Source organism: Lissotriton vulgaris, unplaced genomic scaffold, assembly GCF_964263255.1.
Source record: "Lissotriton vulgaris unplaced genomic scaffold, aLisVul1.2 SCAFFOLD_2350, whole genome shotgun sequence".
NCBI lineage: Eukaryota > Metazoa > Chordata > Amphibia > Caudata > Salamandridae > Lissotriton > Lissotriton vulgaris.
Window position 1 is genome coordinate 278,563 of NW_028245866.1, and position 19,546 is coordinate 298,108.

Sequence of the window (19,546 nt, forward strand, 5' to 3'; positions counted from 1 at the left end):
GGTGTGACTGAAGGAAACATGTTTGCTGGAAGTGAAGATAGGGTCGAGTGTGTGACCTGCAATGTGGGTGGGGGTAGTGACAAGTTGTTTGAGTCCGAGGTTGGCGAGATTGTCCAGAAGGGTGGTGGTGTTGCTGTCATTGCTCTTTTCCAGGTGAAAGTTGAGGTCTCCCAATAGAATGTATTCCTCAGAGGGGAGGGCGTGTGGGGTGATAAAGTCAGTGATGCCGTCACTGAATTGTGCACGGGGCCTTGGAGGCCGGTAGAGGAGGGTGCCTCTGAGTGTGGTCTTGGGGTCGGTGTGGATCTGGAAGTGAAGGTGTTCGGCGCTGGCAAGGTTGACGTCAGAGCTGGTTGAGATGCGGATGGAATTCTTATGGACGATAGCGATGCCTCCTTCTGTTTGGTCGGTGCGGTCCTTATGGATGATCTTGTAGCCTTTCGGGATGGCAATGGTGATGTCTGGGGCTGATGAGGCGTTCATACATGTTTCTGTTAGGAAGGCGTCGTCCGGGGAGATGGTGTCTAGTAGATTCCAGAGGTCGATGGCGTGCCTGTGGACCGAGCGGGTGTTGAGCAGGATGCATTGTAGGTGGTTGGTGTCAGATATCTGGTTGGTGTTAGTGGATGAGGAGTTGTTCTTGGTGCCGTCGAACTTGCAGGAGTTGCAAGAGAAGGGTCCATGGGTGTGTCCAGGAGCGGCTTGGACGCAGTTGGGTGGATGGCCGGGGTTTAGGGCTAAGAGGGTGGTGGCGTCGTAAGTAATGCGGGTGGGGTGGGTGGTACAAGGGCCAGGGGGTCTGGCGCTGGGCGCGGTCCAGGCACGGACGGGCGGGCTTACCTTTGGCGCACCTTCGGCGCGTAAGGGGCGCGTGAACGCTGCGCGTAGGTCCTACTGACATAAGTTGGGAAGTGGAGGGGGGCGGAGCGTGGGAGGGTGAGCTGGGAGGCGTTAGCGAAGGGGGAGGGACGGGCTGCAGGCACAACAAAATGGTGGGCTCAAAAAAAACAACAGGACGCTATGCGAGGGCAATGTAAATACAAATAAAAAGATGCGAGGACTCAAAACAGCAGCGCTATGCACACAGGTCAGCAATTAATATTGTAAAGCCCTGAAATGGTAAACGACAGTAAGCAGCGTAATGCACGTAGGACCAAATATCAGCAATTAACTACGCAAATGCGGAGCGCTACGCTGGAAACGGGGCGCTAAATCAGGAATGAAAATGCCAGTCAGAAATGAAAATGCCAGTGGATAGGCAGCGCTACGATACCACAGTGGCGCTTGTAGGTCGGGAGGTGGGCAGGAGCAACCTCTTCACGTGGAGTTCAGCTGGTCAGTGATAGTGGAGGTCAGCTGAAGTGATAGTGGCCATCCGGAGTGAGGCCGATCTGCCAGTAGCCCGCAGTTAAGTCAATGGTGCTTAGGTAGCGGGCGGCCCGCAGGCGGTTGATCAGCTCATCAGCCCGGGGGATGGGGTGAGCGTCTGTTCGGGTGACGGCGTTCAAGCCCCGGTAGTCCACACAAAATCTGAGTTCGGGGGCGACGCCAGGGGCGGCGGCCTTGGGGACCAGCACGACCGGGCTGGCCCAGGGACTGTCGGAGGGCTCGATCACTCCCAGAGCCAGCATCTTGGACACTTCCGCCTGGATGCAGGCGCGTACTCGATCGGGCAGTCGGTAGGCCCTGTGCCGGATAGGGGGGCTATCCCCGGTGTCGACATCATGGAGGCACCAGGGAGTGACCCCAGGGGTGAGGGAGAACAGGTCGGCAAACTACTTTAGCAAGTCTTGGCAGCTTTGGCGTTGTGCTGGGGTCAGGGCGGAAGAGAGGTTGACTCCTTCAACGGAGCCATCCTTGTCGAGGGTCTTCAGGAGGTCCGGGAGGGGCTCGGAGTCCTCTTTAGCCCCACTGTCGGTAGCCATCAGGAGACTATGTTCGGAGCGCACAAAGTGAGGCTTAAGTCTGTTAGCATGGAGGACCCGGAGGCGGTTCCTGGGGGACTCCAGGTCCACCAGGTAGGTGACGGGGCCCTTGCGCTCCACCACCTTGAAGGGTCCTGTCCATTTGTCCTGGAGGGTGCAAGGTTCGACCGGGGACATGACCCAGACCTGTTGTCCCGGCTCGAACTCGATGGACGAGGTGTTTTGATAGTACCAAGGTTTCATGTCTTCTTGGCTGGCTTCGAGGTTTGCCTTGGCAAGCTCCCTGAATCGCCGAGTTTGGTTCCGGAGGGTCAAGAGGTATTTGTATACATCAGGAGGAGCATTCTGGGGGGTCACCTCCCATCCCTCTTTGACCAGACTTAGGGGACCCCGGATGGGGTGCCCATACAATAGTTCGAAGGGGCTGAATCCCAGGGACTTCTGTGGGACCTCCCGGTAGGCAAATAGGAGGCAGGGCAGCAACACGTCCCATTGGCGTCGTAGGGGCTCCTCCAGGCCCATGATCATACCCTTGAGGGTGCGATTGAAGCGTTCCACGAGTCCGTTCCCTTGCGGGTGGTAGGGGGTCATAAATTTGTAGGTGATCCCGCACTGTTGCCATAGGTTCTTCATGTATCGGGAGATGAAATTCGTGCCCCGATCACTGACTACTTCTCGGGGGAAGCCCACCCGGGAGAAGATCCCCATCAGGGCTCGGCCCACCACAGGCGCTGTCACGGTCCGGAGGGGTATGGCTTCGGGATAGCGGGTGGCATGGTCCACCAGGACGAGTATGAACCGGTGACCTTGCGATGTCCGGGGCTCCAGGGGCCCCACAATGTCAATCCCCACCCGTTCGAAGGGAGTGTTGACGATGGGAAAGGATTGCAGGGGGACCTTCAGTTTTCGGCCGCTCTTTCCGCTGGCCTGGCAGGTGGGGCAGGCTCGGCAGTGGTTGATCACATCGTTCCTCATCTTGGGCCAGTAGAAATGAGTCACCAGGCGGCTGTAAGTCTTGTCCTGTCCCAGGTGCCCAGCGAGAGGGACATCATGAGCCAGGTTCAGGAGGAAGTCTCGGAAGCGAAGGGGGACCACCAGCACCCGGCTGGCCCCTAGCTCGGCAATCTTCTGTTCGCTGTAGAGGAGCTCATTGTCCCAATAGATCCAGTGAGCCCCCGAGGCATCCCCTGCGCTCTGGGCTGCGGCTTGCTGTCGGATCCCCTCGAGGGAGGGACATGTTTTTTGTTCTTGGCGGAACTGTTCTTGAGTGGGGCCACCTTCCTGGCGCCACTGGGCCAACTCCGGGAGGTCGCGGAGTGGTTCCGATGCTTCGTCGTCGGGCCCCTGTGGGTCGGCGTCTGGGGTGGCATCCTCAGAGGTGACGGGCGGTGGAGGTTCGGGCCACTCGGGTTCTTCAGTGGAGGGGATGGCGCGGGCAGCCATGGATCGGGTCGTCGCACAGACCCATTCAGGAAGGCCAAGCATCCCCAGGTTCTCCCTTCGTTCAACGGCCGCCCAGGGGGAGCTTTCCAGGTCGTTCCCCAGGAGGCAGTCCACGGGGGCATCGTCTCGGACGGTCACTTTCAGCATGCCCGATACTCCCCCCCATTCGAAGGGGATGCGGGCCATCTGGCACAGGCTTTCAGAGTTGTCGGCAGACCATACTGGGCATAGTACGTTGGGCAAGATTTGATCTGGGGTCACCAGATGGCAACGGACGGCTGTTATGCTTGCTCCAGTGTCGCGGAGGGCTTCGGCCCGGCGTCCATTGACGGTGACCCACTGGCTGTACTTCTGCGTGTTGACCGGGATGGGGGCCCGAGGGACCATGTCTCTCTCCCCTAGACACACCAGGGACATGGCTGCGGGTTCCCACTCTGCCGGGTATGGTTCACAATCTTCGGGTTCTTCTTCACCTCGCTCTTCTCCGAGGGCGACGGCGGTGATCTGGCGGTTCAGCTGTCCCGTGGCCTGGCCTGGCTGGTTTCTGGGACAGTTGGGGTCATTGGCGTAATGACCGGGTCGCTGGCATTTGTGGCAGACAAGGTTGGTGCGGAATCCCGGCCGCGTCAGAGGACTTCCTCTTCCGGCCGGTGGAGTGCTGGTGGGGGGCATTGTGGTGGTGTCCCGGCCCCGACCCTGGCCTCCTCCTCCTCCTCGCGGGCGGTGGGACCCCTGGGAGGCTCGGCCTTGGTCACCCGCCCAATTCCTGGGGACCCGGGTGCTTTCCCATCGATTCGCTTCAATGGCGAGTTTCCTGGGCTCAGTCAGATTGCTGTCGAGGAGATGCTGCCTTAGTTCGACGAAACAGTTATTGGAGAGGTGCTCCCACACAATGAGATCGACTAATTGTTCGTAGGGGGTGACCTGGCTGCCTTTGATCCACCCCTCTAAGGCTCTGCTAAAAAAGTTCACATATTCCACCCAGGTGGTACCGGGGATCCGTTTACAGTCTCAGAATCGCTGCCGGTACATCTCGGGTGTGAGCCCATAGCGAGTGAGAAGGGCAGCTTTCATATGCTCGTAAGAGGTCATCTCAGCGTCGGGGAGCTGTAGCAGGGCATCTCTTCCTTCGTTAACGAATCTCCCCCACAATCCGGCCCCCCAGTCTTTTTGCGGGACACGGTGGGAGGTCATGGCTACTTCGTATGCCTTAAACCATTGCTGGATGTCGTCGTTCCGGTAGTACTCTCGCACGACATCTTTGGGAATGTGCACCTTGGTGTCCGTAGAGGGAGTGGAGCTCTGGTTCTCGGGGACGCCGAGGTCCCTGTTTTGCTTTCTTATTTCTAGTTCTTTTAACCCGCGCTCATGTTCGTACGCGAGCTTCTTTTCCTCCAGCTCCCTCTGGCTTTTTTTCTCTTCCCGTTCTCCCTGTAATCGCAAGTGTTCAAGGGCTATCTTTTTTTCTGCTAGTTTCAGTTCCCCATCTAAGCGGAGTCTAGCCAGTTCTAACTCGTGGAGCCGGGCCCTTTCTCGTTCTCGGGCCTCCTCGGGAGAGAGGCCCGCGCTTCTCTCCTCCTCGGGGGTTGCAATGATTTCTGCGGTCGCGATGTTTTCGTTTTGGGGTGGTGATGCTCCCGTCTCCACCCAAGTCTGCAAAACGTGCTTGAGGTCGTCTTTGGTACTTAGTCCCGTGGTAGCGATACCCAAGTCTATGCAGAATTGCTTCAATTCCTTGTGACTGTACTCTTCCAGCCGTTCCATCTGGAATTTTGCGGTTGTTCCGGTTTCTTTTATCGACATGGTCGCTGTATGTTTTTCGTTTGTAGTGGGGCGAGTTACTCTCCATACGATTTGCTTCGGCTCGAATCGCGCCGCTGGCCACCAATGTTAGACGGGAAACCTGAGGGTCGGCCGAGCAAGGGGGAGAGGCCTCCTGGCGAGGGTCCTCTCCTCAGATCGTACGGACGGGCAACCACCCCCCAACAGATGGACACCACACAAAGATAGGTTCTCAACACTTTTATCAGTATTCTTAGGCAGGTTATCGGAACGTTACAGAAAGAGCAGGATACTGGGATCCCTGCAATTCTAGTCTCTGTGGGAAGGGGGTAGCGGGACAGTCTCGGTAACGGTCTGGTACAGGAGTCTCAGGTGGTCAGCTCTCAATCCTCGAGCTGGAGGGTTCTCTAGTAGGGGCCGCGGCAGCACCAGCAGGCCCTCAAGGATGGTGCACGAAGATGAGCCGCGGCAGCGCCAGCAGGCCTTCAAGGATGGTTCACGAAGATGAGCCGCAGCAGCGCCAGCAGGCCTTCAAAGATAGTTCACGGAGATGAGCCGCGGCAGCGCCAGCAGGCCTTCACGGATAGTTCACGAGGATAAGCCGCGGCAGCGCCAGCAGGCCTTCGAAGATGGTTCACGAGAATGAGCCGCGGCAGTGCCAGCAGGCCTTCAAAGATGGTTCACGAGGATGAGCCGCGGCAGCGCCATCAGGCCTTCAGGGATAGTTCACGAGGATGAGCCGCGGCAGCGCCAGCAGGCCTTCAAAGATGGTTCACGAAGAGGAGCCGCGGCATCGCCAGCAGGCCTTCAAAGATGGTTCACGAAGAGGAGCCGCGGCAGCGCCAGCAGGCCTCCAAGGATGAGTTTGTCTCGGTGTCTCTCGACTCCAGGATACAACTGGCTTCCTGCTCTGGAGCTGCCCTAGTTATAGGTCTGGTGCCCTTTGATGTCCGGACCCTCGCACTTGCAGGTTGGGGGGTCCGGGATGATGGAGTCCAGATACCCAGCAGGGGGGTGGAGCCAGCGCCCAGGGAAGCTGGGGGCGATCGAAACCAGGTGGATGGGAGCCATCAACACTCCTTCTCCCATTGACTCGCCAAGTGGTCTCTTTACCCCCTTGGTGGATGGTGGTGCCTCAATGTCGGGGCCTGGCTGGGCCTGAGGCTGAGGTCGACCCTAGGCCACGAGGCCTGGTCATGGAGGGTCCAAGATGGCGGCTGGGCCGGAGACGGTGGTCCGGGAAAAGTGGTCCAAGCCAGCCGAGAAGGTTGCGGACATGAGTTTGAGTTCCATCGGGGAATAGCTGGGGTAGCCCGGAGGGCGGAAGGTGCGGCTCTTGTCCGGGGAACAGGGGTAACGGTAGTCTGGGACCCACCATGCGGGAGGGGTCGGGCCACGCCACGAGGCCGGGTCCAACACATCACCAGCTGATTCTCTGGTTCTCTCGATTCCTTCCAGGCTCTCATAGCCTTGATGAGCTGGGTTTTGGTTTTGCACCCCGTCTGGGCGACTCGGAACTTCAAGCAGAAACCTTTCAACTGCTCGACCTTGTAATCTTCAAGCTTTTCCCACTCAACGTCATCTAGTCCAGAGATGACAGAGGCTGCTCTCATGGGAAGTGAACCAGGCATGTTTTCAATGACGCGAGATCTCTTGGCAAGATTAAATGATGATAAATCTGTGGCTCTGTTAAAGGTCTGCTCTCACTACGTGGTGATCAATAATTCACTGTATATGAATCATAAATGCAAATCCGAAATCCTCACCGCTGCCACCAATGTTAGATTCAGGGGTCTCCGATTGCCACCGGTAGGTACTGGTGACAAGCAGGAACCCTCTCCTCTAGTCAGGGCAAGAGAACTACTCCTTTAGAAATAACCCTTGCTCACCCTCTAGGTAGTGTGGTGCGAGCAGACAAGGCTAATCTTCAGGGCGATAGTTGGTTAAGCATTTATGATCACAAACAGTAAACACAATGACCCACCACAAACGGACACCAGTCGTTAAGTTGTATCAAAAATACACAGACTTTATATTCAGCTGCAGATTTATCACAAGACCAATCTAACAGTTTAACGAGTGAAGCCACCAGATTTAAATAGGCGATTGTTCTCTTTTGTGTTCTTTACCAGCAAGGTACGTTGTAGTTCGTAGGACGATGGATGACAGGGAAAACAGAACGTTGCAGACCCTGGATCCGATGTGAACTCGGCCTGAGCTCACGTGTACCTTGTGTCGGATGTCCGAAGCATTTCAGGAGCGACCTTGGTGAGGGCGGACTCGGGACGAGACCGGCGGTTCTCCGGAGAAGGGTCCGGCTTGAAGCTCCCTCGAGGTGCGAGGCAGGTGAGCTGGACAGTGGAGGGTCACAGCGATCTGTAGTCGAAGCAGCTCACTAGGAGAGGCGCCGTTCAGGCCTGCGGGACGTGCTACTTCTTAGCACGCCGGGTCGTACTTGTGGATCTGTGCGCAATGTCGCGTTCTCGGACAGACAGGCGCAGCTCCAGGCCTCCAGTACCACGGTACGGAAGGCCTTTCTTGAGGTGCGGCACGAGCCCTGGTATGCAGGAGTGCAAAGCGAGACAGTCTGGTACGTGACGATGTACGACCGTCCGAGGCTATGAGATGCTTTCCGTGCAGATTCCTGCGGGAGAAGATGAGAGGCGTACAATGCGCTCCATAGCAGGTGAGGTGTCAGGAGAGCGGGCGGCCCGGCACTGAAGCGAAGAGCGACCCAGACTTGAGCGGGGCTCTCTGCGGCGGGGCGGTAAGGCTCCGAGCTTAAGCATGGGCGAATTTTGCGAATCTCGCGTTCGCGAATTTTGCGGATTTGCGAACTCGCAATCCGCAAAATCCGCAAATTCTCGCAAATTTGCGGATTTTTTTTTTTTGTGTTCGGACGGGTTTCTGCCAGTTCGCGAGGGTTTTGTACAATTTCGCAAAACGCGAACTTACCTGTTGGGTCGCAAGTTTCGCGAACTTGTTGTTTCTACGTGTCCAGCCTGTTTGGGACACTCTTCTTCATCACTGCCACTCTCTGTCACCACTGCCACTCTCTGACTACTCATGCCACCCTCTGGCCCACCCATGCCACCCTCTGTTTCATCACAGCACCCTCTGGTTGTCCAGTCAGTGTACATTATTGTGGCAACGCAAGCACACCTTCCCTGCCTCAAGTGACCTGAATTAATTTGAGGCTGATTAATGTGTCACAGAATATTTTTTTAGCTGGCACCTGCTTCTTTAGTGCTTCCTGATTAGTGATCTTTTGCACTTGCTAAGTGCTTTTATTGTTGCAAAATTAGTTACAACACCTGCCCTGCCCCAACTGACAATAATGAATTAGGGGCTGATTAATGGATTTGAACTTCCAGCCTGGCTCCTGCTTGTCTCCCTTAGCTGTAATTCAGGACCTTTGTGGCATATGTGTAACTATTCTGAGGTTCAGAGCAGGGTCACATAATAGTTGCAACTGGCAACTGAACTCTGGAGGGGCCCCTCAGGAAGCACTACAGGAAATGGCTACTAATGATGAGCCTGAACTTTTGAACCTGGTAAGTAGTTTCAGTTTTGCTAAGATCGTATTTCTGCAATTTTGCGCTTATTCGCGGGGCGCGAAGTTGTACTAGGAAGCCGCGAACTCACGCGAACAGTGCGAGCAAGCCATAAAATCCGCTGCTCGCGGATTTGCGGATTTTGCGGGAGATTCGCGAATCTCGCGGATTGCGAATTTACCGAAAATCCGCAAAATCCGCGAGCGAAACGGATTTTCCGCCCATGCTTATCCGAGCTGTCACGACCTTGGAGGACGAAGGCACCCGAGTCACAACTCCGGCGAGGGAATAAGAACTTGAGGGCCCAACAGCAGATGGGCACAGGCAGAATTGAACCCAATGGTCCTGGGATTCAGGTCAGGGGGCAGGCTCAGATCAAGCCCTTGGAGATCGTTTCAGGCACAAGTCTGCAAAGTCCTCTCTGGTCTTTTCCTCTCCGTTCTCAGCAAGGCACCACTGCAGGATTCCTTTTCCTCAGCTTCTCTTGGTCCTTCTAGTCAGGCAGAGGTTCATCGTATTGAAAACTGGATCTGATTTGGTAGGAGCGGAGCTCCTCTTTTTATACTCCTTTTCTTTTGTGTTCCCTGGCCAGGGGGGCCTTAGCATAATCCATCTTAGCTCTTGAGCACTTTGTTTTGCGAAGTCTGGGTTTTCATTTCAGTGAGCAGGGCAGGCCCTGCCGACGCTCCGCAGGAGGTGGAGCCACCATTGTGGAGACAAGTACAGTCCAGGTGTACTCTTGTTGAATTTGAATTTGAATTTGAATTTAAAAACATTTATGAAGCGCGCTTTTACCAAGCGGTTTCATGGCGCTTTTCAGATTACGACCAACGTCAGTGGCAGGGGGAGGTTAGGCAGCAAAAGCTCGGGAAAAGAGAAAGGTTTTAAGATTTTTCCGGAACTCAGTGTAGGAAGGTGAAGTGCGAAGTCCCTCAGGAAGGCAGTTTTCGAAGCGTGGAGTAGCCAGGAGTGCCATGTGGGTGGAACGGAGTTCTCTACCCGGTATGTAGGGCTTGATGACAGAGCATATAAACTCAGGGGCGGTGCCCATTCTGCCCTGGAAGGTGAGGCAGCCAAGTTTGAATAAGGCTCGCTTTCTCACAGGCAACCAGTGTAGTGCCTGCAATAGAGGGGTGGCACAGTGAAATTTGGGCAGGCCATGAATCAGGCGGGCAGCCTGATTCTGCACTAGTTGCAGGCGGTGAATAGCATAGGCCAGCACGCCATTATAGATTATGTTGCCATAATCAAGGCGTGAGAGCACCATTGCCATCACGATGATTTTTAGAGCCGGGAGGGAAAAGAAGCGGGAGATCTTCCTGATTGTCCTAAGGGAAAAAAAACAAGAAGACACAACAGAACTAACCTGGGAGTGAACGGAAAGTTTGCAGTTAAGAAAAATGCCGAGGGTTTTAACTTTGGGAACTGGGAGTGGGGGAGCACCAAGTGAAGGGGGCCAATGGGACGGAGACCAGGGACTGCAACCACCTCCGGTCAAGACCAACTCTGTCTTGTCCGGGTTGAGTTTGAGGTGGTTGCAGTTCATCCAGTCCTGAATGAACAACATAACAGTTTGGACATTCTGGGCGGATGAGGGGGAATGGGAAAGGTTGAAGATTAGCTGGAGGTCGTCGGCGTAATTAAACGCCGTGACCTTGAGCTGCTGCAACATAAAAATGAGGGGGTAGATGTATAAATTAAACAAAAGAGGGGAAAGTGAAGAGCCCTGGGGAACACCACACACTACCTTGCGGGAGGCGGCAGTGAAACCGGCAAGGTGGACTGCCTGAGCCCTCTTGCTCAGGAAAGACTCGAGCCATGAGAAGGCTAGGCCCTCTATGCCCGCCGCCCTGACACGGGTGAGAAGGATGGAGTGGTCCACCGTGTCAAAAGCGGCGGACAGATCTAAAAGGATGAGGGCTTGCGGAAGGTTGGTGTCGATGCCTTCACGTAGCCCGTCCATCACTGAGATCACCACCTTCTCCGTGGAGTGGAGGGGCCGGAAGCCTGCCTGACAAGGGGAGAGACAGTGATTAGTCTCCACGTGGGTGCTCAGGGTGCTGGTAACATGGGTTTCTAAAACCTTACCCAAATAAGGCAGGAGAGAGATGGGGCGATAGTTAGAAGGGGATGATGGGTCGGCGCCAGCCTTTTTTGAGATAGGGATGACGACCGCAGATTTATGGAGGGTAGGGACAGGGACAACCCCATTACTGAGTGAATCGTTAAGGAGTGTGAGGGGCGGGGTAGGATAAGCTAGGAAGATTTCTCTAAGGATGTGGGCAGGGCCAAAATCCAGGGGGGAGCCCGACTTCCCCCTTTGGAGCAGTGGGAGGAGTGTGGCTTTGGTCAGGAGGGGAATGGTGGTTAATTTAGAAATGGTGGAAGGGGGGAAGGATTTAGAGAATGTGAGAGATAGAGGGGGAATATTGGTTTTAATATTTGCGACCTTTTCAATAAAAAACTCGTTGAGCGAATCACAGAAGGATTGGGAAGGGGGAATCGTAGCCGTAGCTCTATCGGATGAGGCCAGTTCATGCACAGTGGCAAAAAATTTTTTTGATTGGGACTCCGCTGCTAGTATTCTGTTGGAATAGAATTCAGTTTTGGCGTCAATAATGCCTTGTTTGTAAATCTTGAGAACAGATAAGTAAGTGGCTTTTAGAACAGGGCAATACGCTCTTCTCCATGCTCGCTCGGCTCTCCGCGCAGCCAGTTTCTTCTCCTTAAGGTCTGAGATGAACCAACGGTTGGCAGCATGGGCTCGCTTAACCGTGATTCGACCTAAGGGGGCGAATTCATCCCCCGCTTGGGTCAGCCAGTTATTGATGGTAGCCAGCTGAGCAGGAGCTACAAGGCCGGAAAGGTCAGGGCTGGATTTGGCCAGAGACGAGCAGAAGGATGGCATGTCGGCTTTGCCCCATTTCCTAACCCAGGTATTCTTAGGAAGCGGGGCTTAGTCTCAGGGGCTAGGGCAACGGAAAATGAAATTAGCGAATGGTCAGACCAGGAACAAGGGGAAATGGAGGGAGGTGTAGTGGGGATATTCAAGGTCCAGATCTGATCCAACGTGTGGCCCTGTTTATGAGTGGGGCTGTGAATATGAGATGTAAAGTTAAGGCTAGTCATGAGATCAGTGAACTCCTTAGAGAGGGAGCTTTCAGCAGGGTCGTTTGGCCAGAAGTTAAGGTCTCCTAGGACTAACACTGACGAGTTGTTTATTACCAGTGTGGCCAGGAGATCTTGGAGGCTGGAAACAAAAGAAGGGGTGGAATGAGGGGGGCGGTAGATAAGAACAGAGGTCAAGGGAGCCTGATGGGAAGTCGAACGGGTTACCAGGTAGTCTACTTCAGGAATGGGAGGGGAGGGAAGGATCTGGAAGTGAAGGTCAGTGCGAGCTATCAAGGCCACTCCTCCGCCTCTTCTGCCCTCCGGTCGATCCGCTCGAATGGCAGAGTATGAGGGGGGCAGTGCAGCTAGAACGTTAGGCAGGGAGTCGGCCTTGAACCAGGTCTCCGTTAGAAACAGGAGATCCGGTTCATGAGTATCGATGTAATCGAATAGCTCGTACTGATGATTGACCGCCGACCTGGTGTTCAGGAGCGTGGCCGCGGTATTAAATGCCGGAGTATAGAGGGTAGAAGGAGGGGAAGGAATAGGCGGGGGAGGGGGGCGAAGAGATCAACCGTGATATGATCGCGGGTGGAGTGCGGGAAGGGAGAGAGAGTAGACCAAGGTGGGTCAGAAGATCAGTGACAGAGTCCAATCGCACCGGGGTTCCAGTATGAACAGAGAAGGGATGAAGAATATGTATGTAAAGGGGCATAATGAGGTGCCCCTTGCCCCGGTCAGCCGCGGACGGGCGCAGACGGGCTCGACTCTGGTGTGACTCCGGCGCGCCTACGTCGCGCCCGCTGCGCTGACACATGGCGGCCGCAGCCACTGTAAGCCCGCGATGACAATCAGCCCACAGACAGCCACGCACAGCCCCTAAAATGCAAGATGAAGGTTAGTAACCTGTTGACTTTCAGGGCAGGTTAGTGCACAATTAAAACAATCAATTTAGAGCAATTACAAAAGCGTGTCACCGCTCGCAATCAGCGTGACAAGAAGCGCTTGATTAAAAACCACACAGCAACCATCTAGCTACTGCCAGCGAGCCCACTGCCACCGGGCTGCTCGCAATCACTGGGGAGGCGCCAGAGACTCTCCTAAATAGAGGAGGAGCATGGGGGGAGTGGCGTGGGTGGGGTTTGCCGATCCAGCCCAAGCCAAGATGGCGGCCGCGGCCGCGGCCGCTGTAAGCCCGCGATGACAATCAGCCCACAGACAGCCACGCACAGCCCCTAAAATCCAAGATGAAGGTTAGTAACCTGTTGACTTTCAGGGCAGGTTAGTGCACAATTAAAACGATCAATTTAGAGCAATTACAAAAGCGTGTCACCGCTCGCAATCAGCGTGACAAGAAGAGCTTGATTAAAAACCACACAGCAACCATCCAGCTAGCCCACTGCCACCGGGTCTTCCCACCCTTATTTACACGGTGATGGGCAGAGTCGTCAGCCGCTCCCAGGGAGGGCGGAGACGGTGTTGGACAGGCCACATGAAGGGCCGCTCCCCCCGGCCCAACCAGGCCTGAGTCCCGTCACGCGAGTACCACACACCACCATTGCACGTCCTCCGTCCTCTCAGGGCCCCTGCCCTCGAGCACGTTAACCTCGTGGGTCCGATCCACTGCCGGCCCACGCGCCCAGCCTGGGCCGCCATCTTGGACGCTTCACCACGAGGCCGCCTGGCCCCCGATCGACCTCAACCCTGGGCCTAGCCTGGCCTCAGACATTCCGGCACCACCCTCCACCCAGGAGGTGAGCGGGCTACTTGGCAAGTCAATGGGAGAAAGAGGTGCCGATGGCTCTCCCCCGCCAAGTGCCGCTCGCCCATCGCCTCCCCGGGCGCTGGCTCCACCCCCCTGCTGGGTGTCTGGACTCCCTCATCCCGGACCTCCCGACCTCCAAGTGCGAGGGTCCGGACATCAAAGCACGCCAGCCCTATAACTGGGGCAGCTCCAGAGCAGGAAGGCAGTTGTATCTTGGAGTCGAGAGACGTAAAGAGGAACTCATCCTGGACGGACTACTGGCGCTGCCATAGCTCTGTCCTGTGCACCATCGTCCTGCCTGTTGGCGCTGCCACAGCCTTCGCAACCTTCAAATCCATCATCGTCGTCGGGACCTGCTGGCGTGGCCGCGGACCGTTGTAACCGTCATCTTCACCGGGACCTGCAGGCTCCGCCGCGGACCGTCGTCCTTCCTTCGTCCATCTCGGGACCTGCCTGGCTCCGCCGCGGCCCGATCATCTAGAACGCCGAGCTCGAGGATTGAGAGCTATTTTCCACTCATCGGTAACAAAGACTGTCCCGCTACCCCTTTCCTAAGCCAGAGACTAGAACCGAGGGGACCCCTGAGTCCAGACCTCCTTGTACCATATCATCGTAACCTAAGAATTGCATATAAAGTCTCGTTAACCTTCAACCTTGTGTGGTGTCCGTCTGTGGGGGGGAAGTTACTTGTCTGTACAGTCGTTGGAGACGGCTCTCCCCGGAGACCTCTCCCCGTAATCTCGGCCGACCCTCCCGGTCCGTCTAACATTGGTGGCCAGCGGCGCGATTCGAATCACCGCATAACGTACAGAGAGTAGCTCACCCCACGACGAAATCGCAATGACAACTAAAGAAAGCGGATCAACCGAGAAGTTCCAAATGGAGAAACTAGAGGAGTACAGCCATCGTGAACTAAAACAATTCTGCATCGAACTGGGTATCGCTACCACCGGACTAAGCACCAAAGATGATTTCAAGCATGCCCTAGAATCTTGGGCGGAGACCGGGGCTGCCGGAACCCCCGATCAAAGCACCGCAGAAAAAACAACCACGGCCCCTGAAGGGCAAAGAACGGGTCTCTCGCAAGACGAGATCCAGGAAAGAGAAAGAACCCGACTACACGAGCTGGAAATGGCCCGACTCAAGATGGACATTGAACTCAAGCTGGCCGAACAAAAAATCAACTTAGAGCACCTGCGTCTCCGAGAAGAAAGAGAAGAAAAACAGAGACAAAGGGAGCTCGAGGAAAAGAAACTGGCATACGAACACGAACGGAACCTAGCCGAGATCAACCTGCGCAAGCAGAATAAAGAAGCAGGGGTGCCCGAGCGACCCCACACCTCAGGGGCCACAGAGAAAAAGGTACACATCCCCAAGGATGTCGTCCGAGAATATTTCCGAGAAGACGACATCCAGCAATGGTTTAAGGCCTATGAAATCGCTATGACTGCACACCGGATCGATAGAAGCGATTGGGGAGCCGGTCTATGGGGGAGATTCCTCAATGAGGGCCGCGATACCCTGCTACAACTCCCGGACCACCAGATGACCTCCTATGACCATATGAAAGCGGCCCTTCTCACCCGCTATGGCCTCACACCCGAGATGTACCGTCAGAGGTTCAGAGACTGCACCCGCATCCCGGGTACCACTTGGGTGGACTACGTAACCTACTTTAGCCGAGCCTTCGAGGGCTGGATCAGAGGAAGCAATGTCACGACCTACGAACAACTGTTCAATCTGATGGTATGGGAGCATCTGTCGAACAATTGCTTCATTGAACTCCGCCAGCACCTCCTCGACAGCAAGTTAACAGATCCCCGGCAGCTCGCAGCGGAAGCTGACCGGTGGGAAATCACCAGAGTGGGCCGGAATGGGTTCTACGAACAGAACCGGAACAACAATGGTCAGCACCGACCCAGAGGAGGAGGAGGGGGCCAAGGACGAGGAAGAGACAACGCTCCGGCCACCCCCGCAACCAGCACCACCCCCCCGGCCAACCGGGGCAGCACCCCGGCGCGACCGGGGTACAGAGCCAATGTCACGTGTCACCGATGCCAACAAGTCGGCCACTACGCAAACGACCCAAACTGCCCACAGTACCAGAGCCCAAGACCCCGCCAAGTGGCCGCCGCGGCCCTAGGGGAAGAACAGATCTCCGAGGAGCAGGAAGAATACGAACAAGAGCATCAAGAGTGGGAGCCAGCCGCCATGGCTCTGGCATGCTTAGGGGGGAAAGACATGGTCCCGCGGGTCCCCCTACCCGCTAACACCCAGAAGTACAGCCAATGGGTGAGCATCAATGGGCGCCGGGCCGAAGCCCTTCGTGACACCGGGGCCAGTGTAACAGCCGTCCGCTGTCACCTGGTGGCCCCAGAACAATATTTACCGAACATTCTCTGCCCTGTACGATCAGCCGATAACTCGGAAAGTTTGTGCCGGATGGCCTGCGTCCCTTTCGAATGGGGAGGGGTCTCCGGCATGTTGAAAGTAACAGTCCGAGACGACGCCCCCGTAGACTGCCTCCTTGGAAATGACCTTGAAAGCTCTCCGTGGGCAGCCGTGGAGCGAAAAGAACACCTGGGGATGTTAGGCGTCCCAGACTGGGCGTGCGTCACCACCCGGTCCATGGCCGCCCGTGCCAACCACCGCCCAGAAGAACCCGAATGGCCGGCGCCACCGCCTCCGGTCGCCCCAGCCGAAACCACCGACCATGACATCCCCTCCGAACCAGCTCAACCCTCCGACCTCGCTAACCTCGACCAGTGGCCTCAAGAGGGGGGGCCCACGCAAGAACAATTTCGCCAAGAACAGAAGACCTGTCCCTCCCTCGAGGGACTCCGCCAGCAAGCGCTCGCCCAAAGCGCAGGGGATACCTCCGGAACTCATTGGGTCTACTGGGACAATGACCTGCTGTACAGCGAGCAAAGAATCGCCGAGCTGGGGGCCAACAGAGTATTAGTGGTGCCCCTCCGCTTTAGAGACTTTCTGCTAAACCTGGCCCACGATGTCCCCCTGGCAGGGCACCTGGGACAAGATAAAACTTACAGTCGCCTAGTGACCCACTTCTTCTGGCCCAAAATGAGGAACGATGTGCACCAGCATTGCCGATCTTGCCCCACGTGCCAAGCCAGTGGAAAGAGCGGCCGCAAACTAAAGGCCCCCCTGCAACCTTTCCCTGTGGTCACTACCCCATTTGAGAGGGTCGGAATAGACATTGTGGGGCCCCTGGACCCGCGCACAAAACAAGGCCATCGATTCATCTTGGTACTAGTGGACCACGCCACCCGCTATCCTGAGGCTGTTCCTCTGCGGACTGTGACAGCCCCGGTAGTCGGCCGGGCTCTGATGGGGATCTTCTCCCGTGTGGGCTTCCCCCGAGAAGTCGTCAGCGACAGAGGCACGAACTTTATCTCTAAATACATGAAATCCCTCTGGCAGCAGTGCGGGGTCACCTACCGATTCACGACCCCCTATCACCCTCAAGGGAACGGACTTGTTGAGCGGTTCAACCGCACGCTAAAGGGGATGATCGGGGGGTTGGAAGAGCCCCTCCGTCGCCAGTGGGATGTGCGACTGCCGTGCCTCCTCTTCGCCTACCGAGAGGTCCCTCAGAAATCCCTAGGCTTCAGCCCATTTGAACTGCTATATGGACACCCAGTGCGGGGGCCGCTCAGCCTAGTCAAAGAGGGCTGGGAGATGCCTCCGTTAAAGAACCCTCCAGATGTCTTCCGGTACCTCCTCACCCTCCGCAACCAGACCCGGCGGTTCAGAGAACTAGCGAAAGCCAACCTAGAGGCCAGTCAAGAGGACATGAAAAAATGGTATGACCAGAATGCCTCATCCATTGAATTCGAACCTGGCCAACAGGTATGGGTAATGTCCCCTACGGAGCCATGCGCTCTACAAGACAAATGGACGGGGCCCTTCAAAGTAATCGAGCGCAAGGGTCCTGCCACCTATCTCATCGACATGGAATCCTCCCGGAACCCTCTCCGGGTCCTCCACGCTAACAGACTAAAGCCCCACTTTGTACGAACAGAGCTCAGCCTCCTGATGGCCACAGACAGTGGGGTTGAAGAAGACTCCGAGCCTCTCCCTGACCTCCTACGGACTCAGGAGCAAGACGGCTCCGTGGATGGGGTCCGACTCTCGGAGACCCTCACCAGAGAACAACGCCAAGAGTGTCAAGCCCTCCTGTCACAGTTCGCCAGCCTGTTCTCCCTCACCCCAGGTGTCACTTCCTGGTGTGTGCACGATGTGGACACCGGGGACAGCCCCCCTATCCGCCACCGGGCCTACCGCGTGCCAGATCGGGTACGGGCCTGCATCCAGGCAGAAGTAGCCAAGATGCTCACGCTCGGGGTCATCGAGCCCTCAGACAGTCCCTGGGCCAGCCCTGTCGTACTGGTCCCCAAAGCAGCTGCCCCCGGCACCACACCAGAACTCCGGTTCTGCGTCGACTACCGGGGCTTGAATGCGGTCACCAGAACAGACGCCCATCCCATCCCCCGGGCAGATGAACTGGTCGACCGAATGGGAGCTGCCCGCTACCTCAGCATCTTCGACCTGACCGCAGGCTATTGGCAGATCGGCCTCACACCCCGAGCGCAATAACGTTCTGCCTTCTCCACCCCCGATGGCCATTACAATTTTACGGTCATGCCCTTCGGCATGAAGAATGCCCCAGCAACATTCCAACGGCTCGTCAATCAGGTCCTGGCGGGGCTCGAAGGATTCAGCGCCGCCTACCTAGACGACATCGCTGTATACAGCCACCATTGGACCGAGCACCTCCACCACCTCCGAGCAGTGCTGCAAGCCCTTCAGCGAGCTGGCCTCACGATCAAGGCCAGCAAATGTCAAATTGGACAAGGGTCTGTGACCTACCTCGGACACCAGGTGGGAAGCGGCCTAGTGGCCCCTCTACAGCTGAAAATTGCCGCCATCCAGGACTGGCAGCCCCCCATCACCCAAACCGAGGTACGAGCCTTCCTGGGCCTCACGGGCTATTACCGAAGGTTCGTGAAAGACTATGGTACCATAGTGGGGCCCCTCACAGAACTCACGTCAAAGAATCAGCCCAAGAAAGTGAACTGGACCCCAGAGTGTCAAACGGCATTCGAACAGTTGAAGGCCGCCATGTGTTCCGCTCCTGTGCTCCAGGCCCCAGACTACAGCCGGGAGTTCGTCGTCCAGACGGACGCCTCCGACCAGGGCATTGGGGCGGTCCTGTCTCAAGTGAACACCGAAGGCCTTGATCAACCGGTGGCCTTCATCAGCCGGAGACTCCTACCACGGGAGCAACGCTGGAGCACCATAGAGAGGGAAGCCTTCGCTGTGGTATGGGCCCTCAAGAAGCTCCGGCCCTACCTTTTTGGCACCCACTTTCGGGTGCAGACCGACCACCGACCCCTGCAGTGGCTGATGCATATGCGGGGGGAAAACCCAAAGTTGCTACGCTGGTCCATCTCCTTGCAAGGTATGGACTTCACAGTCGAACACCGGCCTGGGCCAGATCACGCCAACGCGGATGGCCTGTCCCGGTTTTTCTGCCTCGACGAGGAGAGTCCCCAAGAGGATGGGTAACTCTCCCCGCCTTCAGCTGGGGGGGACGCATGTTGGACAGGCCACATGAAGGGCCGCTCCCCCCGGCCCAACCAGGCCTGAGTCCCGTCACGCGAGTACCACACACCACCATTGCACGTCCTCCGTCCTCTCAGGGCCCCTGCCCTCGAGCACGTTAACCTCGTGGGTCCGATCCACTGCCGGCCCACGCGCCCAGCCTGGGCCGCCATCTTGGACGCTTCACCACGAGGCCGCCTGGCCCCCGATCGACCTCAACCCTGGGCCTAGCCCGGCCTCAGACATTCCGGCACCACTCTCCACCCAGGAGGTGAGCGGGCTACTTGGCAAGTCAATGGGAGAAAGAGGTGCCGATGGCTCTCCCCCGCCAAGTGCCGCTC